Source organism: Coturnix japonica, chromosome 15 (genome assembly GCF_001577835.2).
Source record: "Coturnix japonica isolate 7356 chromosome 15, Coturnix japonica 2.1, whole genome shotgun sequence".
Taxonomy (NCBI): Eukaryota; Metazoa; Chordata; class Aves; order Galliformes; family Phasianidae; genus Coturnix; species Coturnix japonica.
Window position 1 is genome coordinate 6,291,460 of NC_029530.1, and position 15,421 is coordinate 6,306,880.

The window sequence follows — 15,421 nt, forward strand, 5'->3', positions numbered from 1 at the left end:
CGTGTCCCCGCAGGGCTCAGCCCGGACCCCCGAGCAGCAGCGGAGACACTGCGCAGGGACATCGCCAGCAGAGCGGATGCTTTGGGGAGCACCCATAGGTGACGCTCCCATTCGGCTCCCCAAAGCTCCCCACGGCTGGTGGGCAGGACAGCCCCAGCTAGACAGATCCAGGAGCCAGTGGGGCCCTGAGTGCTACCCATGTCCCTAAGCACCCCAGTGCCTACCATGGGGCTGCCACTGTGCAGGGGCAGGCAGACAGAGCACTGACCCTGGGCTGCTCACCAGTCCCAGGGCCCCTCTCCCTCCTGCCCAACCCCATGAGCACTGGCAGGGATCTCTGGAGATGCCCACATGTCCCTTTGGGTGCCCCTGTGCCTCATAGGGATGCTATAGGCAGTCTCTGTTTGGCCTGGGGGTTGCAGTGCAGATTGAAGTGCAGTGGCACAGGTGGGCCCCTTGACCTGACTTCATTAGGAAGGTGGAAGTAATGCTAATTAAAATTATGAAGTCCCAAACTGCACTTCTCTCTTGGTATAATTTATTTCTGGCCACTTCTAATTCTCACAACTAATGCTCCACTGGGTTAATACCCTGAAAACGTTAAGAAGATGGACTGTGCATAATGGAACATTATCAGTGCTTGGACTTTATAACAGCACTTACACCCAGGGCTGTGGTGGTGCCAGACCAGGAAAAACACCTCCATCAGCTCATGCTCTTCTTCCTGCAATGCAACACTTCATTTCTGGGCAAAGCCTTCAGCAAGCAGTGCAGCACCAGGATGCAGGCAGCACTGAGAGCAGCGTGGCATCTACATTCCAACAAACCAGGTGGTGGGAGGGGAAATGGAAAGGCTAATGCACCTTATTTGGGGAACCCATTGCTGACCCCAAGCATCACTGCCACCACGGCACCATGCAGTGCCGGCAGCCAGGGTTAGGCTGCTGGTGTGCAGTAAGGGCTGCACCCATTTGGGCAAAAACCCCATTCCTATCCACTCAGTGCATATTGGTGGCCCTGGAAGCTGCTGGTACATCAGGAAGGGCTCCAGGGGATCCCCTGGCCCCCTCAGCCCACATGTTCTCATTAATACGTGGGACTGGAAGGCTATCCATAATGAGATGCTAACTGAGTTTACTCTAAGTTGGGTGAGGGAAGGTCAGGAAGGTAGAACTGGAGTCAGCTTATTGTTATTATCAATCAATAACCTATTTATTTTCCAACATTCCTATTAACCTCTGCGAGCCACTCACCATTTCCATCTGGAAGGGCTGTGCAGCTTGCTTTGCTGAGTGGACAACTCTGATTGAAAATGTAACAGTGACCCGACCCCAAAGGCAGAATCCAATTAAAATCATTTTCATTTGTAGATTAATATTTTTTAGCATGTTCTACATTCCTTGCTTCAGCATTTCACACCGGAACAGCCGCCTCGTTACACGAGCAGCCCATATCATAGTGTCATATGAAAATAATTACAATTAATTAGGCTCGGAGACAATGGGATCATCCTTTTATGAGGAGCGAGGGCTGCATTACTCATGACACGCTGCCAAGACTTGGGTGCTCAGTTCCCCATCTCACTCACAAGCGGCCAATGGGTTCCACAAGGGATGGCAATGGATGAGGGCACACATGGGGCACCAAGAGCCCAATGGATGCTCTGGGCACCCCAAATGGCCCCATCCAGGGGTCTCCATGTGCTGTTGGTGATGGGCACAACATATGGAGGTTGGCCCTGTCCCTGGTGCTGAGCGGGCACCGCCCTAATGGGCTGATGAAACCAGGTCTTCATGTAAAGTCTATTATTAATAACGTGACTTTGATAATAAAAAGATTAAAATTAAGTTTATGGTTTGCTGACTGCCCTTTCCACACTGTAATCATCTCTCATTCATATTCATGAAGCACTCATTAGTAACCGCTGCTTACAAGCGGGCTCAGCAGCCAAACCGTTTGGCAGCCACCAGCTCCTTAACTGCTTAACTTGCTCACTGATTACCAACATCAAATTAACTCTGCAGAACGGATCTAATAAGCTTCCCGGTGGCTTCAAACCTCCTTGAAAATTGCTCTGATGTCTCCATGGGGCCCTATTAAAAAAAATCCTTCCCCTGTGAATATTGCACTTCCATGGGCGGTGCATTGGGGCTGCAGCTCCGCAGCACATGGAGCAGCCGTGGGTCCTGTGCCCCTTGCTGAGTGCTGAGCGCAGCTCCTGCTGTGATCCAGACCCCACATCCACTCCCAGCCTTCATTAAACACTTCGGAGCCTTAATTTGACTATCTAGTCGCTTGGGGCTTGCGTCATGAAAGAATAAATAAGGACGACCTTTCTGTATAATTACTTTTTTCAGATGGGGAAGGTACCTCAGCAGTGTGGCAGAGCACTGCAGGGAGGTTTTGGTGGCAGTTGGGAATAGCATGAGGACCTGCCCCACACCTGGGGACACTGGGAGATACCAGGGCTGCTGTGATGGCTGCCAGGCTCAGCACAGAGTGTGGGAGCGATTTGCTTGCAATTAGTTCAGATTAATATTAATATTCCATCGTTGGTCTGGCCACAGCCATGCCCATGTGAAGGAATGGATGCTCAGCACAGAGCATGGTGGGAGCAAAGCCAAACCTTTCAGTCTCATTGCCATAGCAACTGGAGGGAGCAGGCTGCCCTGGGGCTGTGGGTACTGGGGATGCCACCACTCCCTGGGAACAGATCTGGAGCTGTCTGAATCCCCACAGATGGATGGGCTGTCCCTAGCAGGATGCTGCTGCCACACACTCCCTGCAGCCCCACTGTGTGCACCCAGGTAGAATACAGAGAGCTCACCCCCTGCAGAGGGGCTCAACCTCATGGGAGTGTGCAAAGACACTTCCCCCTCCCCACAATATCCACTGCTATCTTGTGCCCGTGGAGTGAGAAGAGTGGCTGCAGAACCCCACAGCTGGTAGAGGTGCTCTGCATGCTGGTGAGCACACCTTGCAGCAGGTTGGAGACAGGTAAGATTTAGTAGGCAGGATGCAGAGAATTTGTGCATCGAATTCCTGCCTTATGGCAGAGTCTGAGAGCTAGAGGAAGGCAGCAGCCTGCATGGCACTACCCCCCCCAAAGTCCTCAGGCAGAGCACCTGCTGTCTGGTCCTGAACCATGAACCCCACAGTTCCAGGGTTCACACTGTGCTGTGTCCAGGGGTAACTGCATCCCCGAGTGCACAGAGTGGTCACCAACCACCTCCTTCCTGCCCCAGGGTGGGAAATGAGCCCTGCATCCCTGCCCCATGAACCCATCACAACCCCACTTACCCAAGGGAAAGACCCAGGCGATGTGGTCCCTGGAAACTGCAGCATCCCTGCACTGCAGAGCAGGAGGGATGTAGCCAGGCAGGCACAGCACAGAGGGACATTTCCACTGGGTTTTGAGCAGAAAAGAAAGCACATAGATGCACAGCATTTTACACAGCCCCAAGAAACCTTTCTTGGTCCAACCCCACCACTGCTCAGGTATGAGTGACACTGGGCAGGCAGAAGCTGGTCTGCTCCTTGAGCCCTTACCTTTGTCCTCCATAAACCCTTGTTCTCATTCCTTGCATATTCTTCCCACATTCCTCTTGCAGCTGATATTAACGATAGCTTATTTCAAGTTTTCAGCCCACTTTCTCCCCAAAAATATTTATACTGAGCTCTGCTTTCCATTTCTTTTCAATTACCACCGTGCCTGATCACCACCCCACAACTCTCCTCTTTAGCCATAAACACAAATCCTATTACCTTTTCTCTTTCTGTGTATTTGCACTTTGATTTAAGCCACATTTTCTCCTGTTTTCATCAGTTCTGGCCCTCTACTGCTGTATATCTCCTGCTTTATCTACTTTCCAAAGGCCCCCTCCTATTTCTCAGGCCCTGATCAATACGACTGCGGAGCCACTGGCAGCTCCTCTCCTCACCGCCTGCAGTTTTTCTTGGGGGACTTGTCCACTATTTCTTGTTAAGCTTCTGTCTCAGCTTGTTCCATTTCTCATTAGGTTTTAGCACTGGCATTGTAGTATTTCTTGTATTTCCACACTGCCCAGTGGATCTCTTGTAATTCTTAACAGCGAGGCTTAAAGTCTCTCTCTCTAGTGGCCTCCGGAGCCCGTTCTGCTCGGATTTGAAGTGGCAAGTGGTGTGACACTTTTATTTCCAGGTGGAGAAAAGCGTGTCTCTGCTTCCAATCCAGGCCATGATTTTTTCTAGCAGAAGGGGCAGCGGGGATTACTTGTGCTTTACAGCCTCGTTGGAGGGGATGTATTTACCTGGTGGCAAGGGAGCACAGGCAGGGACACCACGATGCCGGGCTGGCCGGCACCCAGCCATCCTGGAGGCTTTTTCCTTCTCCTCCCTCTCCAAATGGTCCTTTGGAGAGATGCTGGGTTTAAAATACACCCCGGCTTCCCAGCTGTCAGGAGCCAGCAAACGTATTGCTCTCCATGGCTGCATTTCTGAGCATTACACATGACGCACAGCAGCCGCTGCACGATATTTCCTCAGATGCCACCGCACTGCAGGAGCCAAACAGTGTCCTTTAAAATAAAACCAATTTTTCCTGTCTCCTCCACAGAATAGTCTTATTTATATGCGCTCAAACAACTGTTACTGCAGGTTAACCAAAGGTTGTAAAAACATTTTTCAAATGCCCTTAACTTTGCTTGGTTTGTTATTGAAATTGTTAATCTCAGGGTTAGCTCCTTCCCTGCTACACTGGTGCAAAAAGGAGCCCTCTCCCCAGGCTGTGCAGGGCTTTTAGCAGCTCCTGCAGCACCCTAACAGTGCCCCCACAGTGTGTGCATGCAGTGTGTGCATGCATACAGCTCTACTGCAGCCGTGCCAGGCCCTGTGGCAGCTGAGGACACTTTGTTTTTTGCTGTTGAGGCTTTTCTGACCTTGCAAAACTCTCCTGATTACGTCAACGTCTTCTGCTGTCTTGATTCTCCTCCAGACCGGTGCAAACAGGATTTGCAGCAATTAAATCTACTTTTAGCATAGCTCCAATTAATACTGTTTTAATACCTGAGACGCACTTACAGCTTAATTGATCTCATCTGATCACCTCATCTGCAGGAAACAAACTAAGTGGGTGCAACAGCATGCAAACATCACAACTTCACTGGTGGGCAGGGTGCAGCTCAAAGCTGCTTTTCTGGGCTCCCCTGCAGTGCTGTGCAATCTGATCCAGAGCTGTGCAGTGCTGCTCAATCTGATCCAGTCCTGTGCAGTGCTGCTCAATCTGATCCAGTCCTGTGCAGTGCAAGCTGATTCAGAGCTGTGCTCAGCTGTCCTGTGCAATTTGATCTAGTATTGTGCAGCGCTGTGTAATTTGACCCAGTGCTGTGCAATCTGACGCTGCGCTGGGCAATCTAATCCAGTGCTGTGCAAATGCCACCCAATGGCATGGAGTGCAACGCAGTGCTGGGCAATGTGATCCCATGCAATGTAATCTAATCCAATCTACTCTTCCCCACCTTGTGGCCTCTTTGCCTTCCCCAGTCCTAGAGCTCAGGCTGCTGCCGTGCACCCCCTACCCATACATCAGCCCCCACTCCTAGAGCTGCCCACACTCCCCATTCCTATCCCATTGCTGGGCTCCATGTCCCCGAGCCACCCCCTCCTCACCTTGGTCAGCACAGCACTTGGGTATCAAGGCGAATCCGGCCCAATCCAACAGCTGACAGAGATGTATTTTTAGGCGCTGCAGCACGATTAAGTCTTCTTGTTAGTCTCAGGAGGAGAAAAAGGTTGTTGGTTTACTTGCAAATGCTTGAGGTAATTCTCTAATGGCTCCCCCACCATTACGCAGACACTGTTTTCAATCTCTTATCATATGTAATCCCTAATGATTTCTCTGTTATGTCCTGTTTTATTAAAGCGCCATTGAACTATAGCCTATTGATTTAGATTTCACAGACAATTGAAATTTAAATTGACTCCAAATTGAATGTCTCCATGCAATCTGTGTTCTGCACTAAAGATAGATAAAATGCTTCTATTTTTGATAACAACTTCCAGCGCAGGCACATTTTAATTTCAAAAAGTGTGGAAGGGAGCCCTGATTGCCATAGCAATGTCAGCAGCACCCCCTGACCCACGTGGGCATCACCATTGGACCAGGGAGTGGAGAAGGTGGGTGCAGCCATGGAGCAAGCATCCCACTGGGTCGCAAAAGCAGGCTGGGTTTTGTATGGGCCACTGGGTGAGCACGGCCACCTCACCTCCATCCCCTGGAGCACAGCTGCATTGGTATAAATAATAAAGAGTTACAGGCTGCTATCTGCCATGGTCTGCACTTCTATGCCTCCTGCCAGTAATAATGTCCGCCTTACAGCTGACCTTAATGCCAGAAAAGATAATTCTTCCAGCATAATGAACTGTTTATTAGCTGATAGATGCAGCACGGCCATGCAAGGATATCCACACCGACATGCAGCAGGGCCACCATAGCCAGAGCGTGCTATGCCAAAGAGGGATGACATTGCCCGTGGAAGTAGGGCCAGGGAGCTCCGAGAGCCACTACAGGGAGATGTGGGACCCCCCTCACTGTGTCACATCCCTGTGCTCTCATTCCCAAAGAGCAGCAAGGCCAGGTGCTGCCTTGGGCTTCAAATGGCCCCTGTGTGTACATGTGGCAGATGATGTGTTCTATGTGTTCTGAGTTCCAGGCTTTTAGAGACATTTACTTTTCATCTTCAATTTAACATTCCTAATGGAAATACTTCATAGACGAAGAATGTTTTCCCCAAGTCTTGAGCCTTGTTTCTGATGTTTCACCTGCCATATTAGGTGCTTTTTAGGGGAGCAAAATGGCAGCTTGTCTCCTTAGAAGCAATGGACACCCTGCAAACAGGATGGGCTCCAGGAGCAGTCCTGTGCTACTTTAGAATTGAAACTCACCTCAAATGATGGTTTCAGCAAATGAGGTGCCTTCCTGGTCTTCCCAGCTGCAGCAATAGGCAGGATCCACAAGGGGCCAGTGTCACCAGAGCTGTGAGGGCAACAACAGTCATAGAACAATAGAATGGCCTGGATACAAAAGGATCACAATGATCATCCAGTTCCAGCCCCCCCTACTATATGCAGGGTCCCTAACCACCAGACCAGGCTGCCCAGAACCACATCCAGCCTGGCCTTGAATGTCTCCAGGGATGGGGCATTCACAGCCTCATTGGGCAACATGTTCCAATGAAGAGTGAGGATGAAGATAAGGATGAGGATGATGTTGAGGATGAAGATGAAGAGAAGGACTGGGATGAGAATGAAGATGTGACTGAGGATGGGTTCTGCCAGTGAATGGCACCACGCATCCCTGGGCAGTACCAGGACATGGCCATGCAGCTCACCTCACCCTACTTGGTGCTGGGAAGGATTGCCCATATCAACACCTCTGGTTAAAAAACCTCATTTCTTTAAAGCCCACCTAAACTCCTACAGCCAGAGCTGTCACCTAATTTATCAGGTTACTGCGCTTTTCTAAGAATGATAGACAGTAATTAAAACTAAGCTAATAACCTCCTCACTCTTGACATTTCTACAGGGGTTTTGTTCACCATTATCTACATATAGATTAAAAATTGTAATTGGACCAGAGATGGGGTTAGAAAAATCAACCACCTTCCAACTGATAGTTTGCTGCTGAGTGACACTTGGAAATTTTATTTAATCTGAGAAAATTGAGTTGGACTCGAGTAAAGTTGAGTTATCGTGAAGTACCTGTGCTGGTTAGGAAATGCACTTCATTGCCCAACCAAAGCACCCAGAGCTGCTCCCAGCTCTCCTGCAACCAAATGCAAAGCTGTCCCTGTGTTATTTACAGAGATTTTTATCCCAATCCGTGGCAATTCATGATCACTATAGACACTTAATTATTGCTGCAATAATTATTATAACGTGGTATTAGTAATGGAGTAATGACAGCATTTATTTTAAACCGTGACATATTAACTAAGCGGGGCAGTATTAATTGCGATGGCGAATTATCCTCATAGACACTATTTCAATTATTGTTTTGTCACTATTACGTTTATGACAGTAATAATTACATATCTAATATACTCATTATTGTTAGATATACAGAATAAGTCTGAATAAATGCAGCAATTAAGGGATAATGTTCCTGGTGGGGAGTTGTGGAGCAATAAATGGCTTCCGTGGCTTCTTTTAGAGCTGGAGCAAAGCAGGGACCCTCTTGGCTGCAGAGGACACAGTGATTAATGCTGGGTGCCCCCAGGACTGTGGCCCCTGCAGCCCCATAGCCACGTTGGGTCCATGATGCTCCTCAGATCCAGGCTTCATTCAGCCCTGCTGCTGCTTCCCTCTCCACTCCTTGACTCCAAGGAAGTGAGATCAGCTCCAGCAGCATCCCCAGCTGGTTTCAGCGAGCACCCCAGGAGCAGGAATCACCAGCACTGGTGTTCCTGTTCTTTAAAGCTTGGCTCTTGCCCAAGGGAAAGGAAATAAGCGGTTTGTTAATGGAAACCTTTGCTTAATACTCAATATTTAAGATGCTATAACTGCTTTTCTGTGCCTCTAACAAAAGCCTAATGAGATTTTTAACGTTGATCATTGCCAGAGGACTGAGCCAGCACAAGCCCTGGTGTCTGAACCCTTTTTGCCAAGCACTCACACATTGGTGGCTGCAGCCCAGGACACCCCCTCCCCTCCATGAGCCTTTCATGCAGCTGCTGCCTCAGGACCCCCCACCATGCCCACCCTGCTTGCATGCAGAGCACACAGTGCATGACGAGCAGCACGCAGCACTGCGGAACATGCACACACAACAAAGCTTGCAGCGCCGCATCCATGCAAAGTAATGCAACTTAAGGTGTTGCAGCACACACAGTCACAGCATGCAGCGTTGCAGCACGAGGTGTTACAGCGTGCAGAGCTGCAGCCTGGAGCAGAGCAGTGTCCCCACATGGTGTCCCTCTTCCCCCGTTGCACGCCGCCTCCTGCCCTGCCAGTACCACCATCCATCACCACCGCCCGCTGCTCCTCTCGCAGACAATGAGGGAAAATCGGCCCTTTTCAGGAGAGCCACTTTGTTGTTTATACAAAGGAGTTTGGCTGTTAACACATGTAAGGTAATGGGATCTCCCACCGGCTGCTTCTAGGGCCTTGCGCAGGGTCTGCCTGATGGATTACCCACACCATTCATCTAAATTATGTCACAGGCAATAAGCAACTTGCTTAATCTGTCTAAATGAAGGGACCGGTTGGCTGCCACCGCCACGTGCTTGGTGCTCCCTTCCTTGTGCCTCCAACAGCGCGGCTGTGCCCAGCCCCATGGCACTGCATTGCTGCAGCCCCCGTGCTGCTCCTAACACCAAAGCAAGGCACAGTAAGGGGTAGAAGGGGCTACCAGGAGGCAGTGACACAGCCACTGACCAGGATCTATTTCTATTCACTCTAAATCTTCATGTTTGATAGTACTTGAAATGCAAGTTTATAACGAACAAGGTCCATAGGATGTTTTCAAAGTTATAGAACGCAATAAATGTTTAACGGCGGTGCTTACAGCCAAATTATTCATCCCAGTAATTGTAATCAGCTCCCAAATGCTGATCACAGAATGGCACAGGTTGGAGAGGACACTAAAGATCATCAGCTCAGGCTGCCCAGGGCTCATCCATGGCCTTGGGCACTTCCAAGGATGGGGCACCCACAGCTCTCTGGGCAGCCTGTTCCACTGCCTCAATACCCTCTTGAGTTAAGATGTCATGGGGAACACTATTCTGTTTCACCAGTTTACATTGCCTCCTTGCCTTGCTGCTAAAATACACCTCTGCTCCAGATAATGAGATGCTGAGGTACAGAAAGGAGCCAGGCACCAGTGGCCCATTGCCCCTGAGTCATGTTCAGAGCCCCCAGTGGTCACCACAAGATTGGGGGGTAGTAGAGACATGGGGAAGATAGAGAAAGGAGGAAAACAAAGGAGAGGAGCAGCTTTTCCCCTTATGTGGTGCCAAGGTGACAGTTAAGGGACAGACAGATTGACAGCCAAGTAGACCCCGTGATAGTTGGCTATTAGAAAGAAATTCTTCTTTAAAGGCATGGTCAGGAAGTGGCACAAGCTGCCTGGGGAGTGGTGATAGGGCTGCCCCTGGGGGTGTTTAAGAAAGGGGTAGGTGTGCTACTTAAAAGCACGGTTAGTGAGCAGTATGGGGGGGGTGGGTGGATGATTGGACTGGGTGATATTAGAGGTCTTTCCAACCTTCATGATTCCTTGATTCCATGGTGGTTAACTTTCTGGCCAGTGACAATGAACTCTCTTTCAGTCACCTACACTTAAGCAGCTCTGGGTCATCACCCAATCAGGCATTCAAACTAATGCAAAGTAAACTACCTAATAAAGCAAGGAACTTGCTAAGTGATTTGTCTTTTAGTTACTGTAATGGTACAACACGACAGAAAGCACAGCAACAACAACATAGCAGCACAGTCCCAGGCTACAGCAAGAAGAGAACTTGCTTAAATGAAACAACCACAGGAAATGAAACAAAGGAATCTGCTTACCTTCATAGGGATCTCCAACAAAACACCCTCACCTCCACTTTCAACCCTTAAATGAGGTCTGGGAAGGGCTGGATCCTGGTTCCACCCCTTCCAGTCACTCAGATACATTGCATACACCTGAACTCCCTGGGGTTGGCCCTGCCTTCCCACCAGGTGCTCCATCACTGTATCAGGCCATAACTTAGCATTTCTGCTACAAATAGATTTATTTATTTTTTTAACATTGTTTTATGTTGGAATGCAGAAATTATTACAAGTAATTAGAGCCATTTCGATTCAAATCTCTGCTTGGGCTTGACATATTTTGCATACTTTTAGTGCGCATAGCAAGTCGGCTCATCAAAATGCAGCAGCTTACGAGCTCAGGCGGGAGTGGAGGTTGTCTAAAGCAGCGTAAAACTGCTTTGCTTTAGCTTTAGCATGAGGAAGGGGGGGGGAATCTGACACCACATGCATTGATTTTGTCTCATTAGGGAGAGGAGAGGAGGGGCTCTGTGTTGCATAGGGCCTGGCTGTCCAGCTTGGCAGCAATGGTGAAGGAGTTTTTTGCATTGCAGCCTCAACCCTTGGCCATCCAGTGAGTGTGCACAGGCACTGGTGGCCTCAAGGCACATGATTTCCAATCTCATCTCCAGTGCAGGTGTGTTTCAGCACAAAGTGTCCAGTGATGCTGGCTGCCAGCTCCTGGGGTCACCCTCCCTGTACACAGCCCTGTACAGTGGATGTGCTGAGCACGAGCTGGGCAAACCCATCCCATCATCACAGGGATGGTTGGGCTGCAGCATGGTGGCATGGCAGCAGCAGGGCTGGAAGCTGCAGAATGGAGCAGTGCCGCAGATCTACTGCTGACAATCAGCTGGGATCTTGTACCGCTGCTTCGGGCACTGCACCCCGTACGCAGCATCTCAATACCAGATCTTATTCTTTCTATTTGTCTTGTTTGAAAGCCCCTGTGTAAGAGAGACAATTTTTTAACTGTAAGATGGATTGCCTGGAGCTGTGCGACAGCAGGGCAGGGAGACAGGGGATGATGGATAACGTACAAATGATCGGAGGACAGGCCGCACAAATTCCATCGGAGGAAAAAATGCTCCCAGCAGTGCAGTAACGCACTTCTGTGATCAGAGCCGCGTGAGCAGCCCCTGCTGGGCTCCAGGAGGTGGTGGGGATGGACGTGGACCTGTGCCCCTGTGGTGCCACCAGGTCTGGACAGGGTTGGGAGCAGCAGGGAATCACCATGTAGAGGTGGGGATCCCCTTGGGCTGCTCCATCCCCTGTGCCAACCTCTCTGTGCCCACACTGAGGACGCGGGTCTGGCACTCACCCGAATCACAACGACTGCAATCCCAGCACTTTGAGCTGCCAGCAGACTTGCACTGGGCTCTGGGCTTCCTCTGCCGTCTCATTAATCCTGATTTACAGAAAAAGGCAGAGGGCTGGGGATGCTTAGCAGGCTGGCCAGGCTGCTGATCTGCCTTCACTGAAGCCAATGGTGCCCTCGAGAGGAGGCCACACTGAATTATTCAAACCAGCATCAAGGAAGGGGAGCAGCAGTGGCCATGGTGCCGTTGCTTCTGGCTGCACCATGGCCTGTGTTCAACCTAGGGACGGGCACTTCCCATCCATCTGCACACCGAATACAGATGTTAGCACCTTATTACACCTCTGTTCAGCTATTTTTCAACTTAAAGGGCTAATAATGCCTTAGTAAAACTGTTTAATTACAGGAAATGTCTTTTATTAAACATAATTACCATATGGCTGCGAAGTACTTATGGCCACATTCATTATACGGGGAAGGAAAGCTTCTCTACTGACACTGGTGGTGTCACTTGTGTGGCTGCAATGCATTAGTTCTTGAAAAGAAAATGAATGTGATGGCCATGGGGCACCCTGGCTGCTATCCCATGTAGCAGTGGCACAGTGCTATCTCTGTGGTGGCACAGCTGTCCCTGCTCACTCCCTGGTGCCAGCAGGCAGTCGGACGGGAGTGGGTGATGTGTGTAATGCCAGGTCCCTGTGCATGGGGGAACAGCCATGGCAGAGCCCCCTCCCAGGATCCTGTTGCATGCTGGTCAGCAGCGGCCAATTAATCTATTACCTAGAGATACATTTTCCATTAGCTGCCGAATCACCAACTTCAAAGCAATTAGCACAAGTAATGAACTTCAGCACTGCAGCAGTGAAAGGAACTGTTAACTCCTTCCCTTCCAAATGAGGCAACAAGAGGTGGGGGCTGATGGAGACACCTGGGCCTGGGTCCTTGACACCCCCCCCCCAGGAGGCAACAGTGTGGGCATCACCCTGTGGTACCCAAGCAAAGCTGCCCACTGGACTCAGCAGTGCTGGGGCTGCTTTGCCCCTCACATCCTCAGTGAGGCTGGCTGCAAACCTGGAAGAGAACGAGCTGTACTCATTTTTCAACCATCGCAATTTAACCTGTAATTAAGTTTATTAATTGTGTATGTCAGTGATGAAATGGAGACACACGACCGCCAAAGGCCACCCCAGCCAGCATCCATCTCCCATCCCTCCTGACCCATGCAGGGGGCAGCCCCCTCCTGCCAGGAGGAGCAGCTCCCATACTCCACCATGTCATCATGTCACAGGCCCCACTGCCATCCCTCTGTGCTGTGCAACACACTGGGCCCAGGTTTCCCCAACCCTGACCAAATCATGGACAGAACTCCTTTGTCTGAAGCCCTCAGCAGCAACAAGACAGATGGGAACAGGGACAGCCTGACCCACAGCTCTCTGTCTGCTACATCCTGCATGGCTGGGGAGCTTCACTGCTCTGCTTTGGTGATCTCAGGTTCTCTTTCCATTTGGAGCTGCACTAATTGCTCCTGTTTGTGCTTTACCCCCCGGCAGCTGTTACTGATACTATTCATCAGAGGCAACATCATAATCCATTTGTGCTAACGAACTGCTCTGCAAGGCTCTGCTCTGATCCAGGAGCAATGAACCCGGATGGTCTGAGGAGGAGAGGGGCGGTGCGAGCACGGGTGGGTGGGAGACAGCTTGTAGCACCCATAGAAAAGCCAAACACGATTATTATTCATCATAAATAGACAAAGCCTGTTAATTGCAGCATTAACCTTGCAGCACTGAAAAGTCCCCTGGCCCAGTTTGCATCTCGGCTAATTAACAGCCCGGCCCTGCTCCCCACCACTGTCATTGTGGGGCTCTGGTTGGGGATCGGGGGCTGCGGGCACACAGCGGCACCGCTGACAGTTTCTCCTCCTGCTGCTTGCAGAGGTTCAGCCCTATTAGCGGTTTGCTGATCTTCATGGCCCTGGGTGAAGCCAGAGGCTGAAAACTCCTCATTTAACCGGCGCCAGGATCCCTGCACACGGTGATTAGCCCTCCGCGCACAGTGCTGCCTGTTGGTTAGATGCTGCCTTGGCCTTTTGTTCTGATTGGGTTTAGGTTTTTGCCACTAACAAAAAAAAACCAACCAGACAAGAGACAAGAGTGTAAAAGCAAAGATGCTCAGGGGCTTGCTGCATAATTTGCACTAACTGGCTCCTGGCCCCCCCGGCACAGGGGCTGCTGCCACAGCTTTCCAATGGCCTCCGGCTCTGCGGGCACGCAGCCGTGTGCAGGAGGATGCCTACATGTGCTGTTTTGCTCACTTCAGTCAGGGCTGCTGTGGCAATGATGATCTGCAGGAAGCCCTCCAGACCCCAGCGGGTGTCTGCATTGCACCCTTCACCCCACTGCTATTCCTGCAGTGCCTGCCGAGCTCTGGGCATTGATTCTGTTGGCAATGGCAGCTTTGTAGGGAGCATCACCATTGGTTTCAGTGAGCACCCCAGCAGTGCTTGCAGAGCCACACCTCAGGGATGCGGGGCATATCCCAGCCCAGGGAGCTCACTCATTCTTTCCATGACGTGCAATTTGTGAACATCTGGTTAACATTTTCTAAATGAAAAGAGTTCTTCTTTGTTAAAAAATGGCTTTTTCTTTTTTAACTTTTTTTCTTTATTTTCCCCCAAAATTGCTGGGATAAGGGAAAAATAGTGTGGCTTTTTTCTTTTTCTTTTTTTCTTCCCCAAATTGCTCTGTGCTTAACCTGGTTTCCTCAAAGAACCTGCTTTATCAACCAGAAACCACTTATCAGAGTTCCCCCAAGAAATCCTTTTCCATGCAGCACTCACTCTTGATGACATGGCCCCGATAGAGGCTGGGATGGAGGAGTAACAGTCACCACTTAACCTTGGGTGTTGGGTTGGGTGGGGTGCAGGACATAGATTATGGGTTGGGTGGGTCAAGAGGTGGGCAATGGGTTGGATGCAGGATGTAGGTTTTGGGTCGTGTGATGTGTGAGTGGAGCACATGGGTGATGGGTTGAGCAGATGCAGGAGTTGAGCAATGAGTTGGGTAGGTCTAAGGGTGCCTCCAGCAAAGCCGTGCCCATGGAGTCCCTGCCACATGGCCAGGGCCAATATGGCTCCACAGGTCCTGTGGCACACAGGGAAGGAGGATGGCCACCTTCACTGCTGGAATGGCACTGCTTGCCCAGAGCCCTCCTTACCGTGGAGGGAGAAGGGCTGGCTGCTGGCTGCCCACAATAATGGGATTCAGGAGGTGTCTATAGGGGGGAGAGTTTGCATTTTTTCCCCTCAAATTTCCATACCTTGGATTTGATCGGGCCCTCTGGGGACCGCGATGCCGTTTGATCTCATTTTGTGTTCCATTTCTGATGTTACACCTTGTCATGGCGTATTAAGTGCCATCAAGCTCCGTAATGCAGTGACACGAGAACCTGATGCTACATGATCGACAAAAATATGCCGGTCCCCAGAGAGATGCTGACAGTGTCATATCTGCTGCCTCCTCCCGCCATGTGCAGGAGGCACAGACCCACTTTCATGGCAGC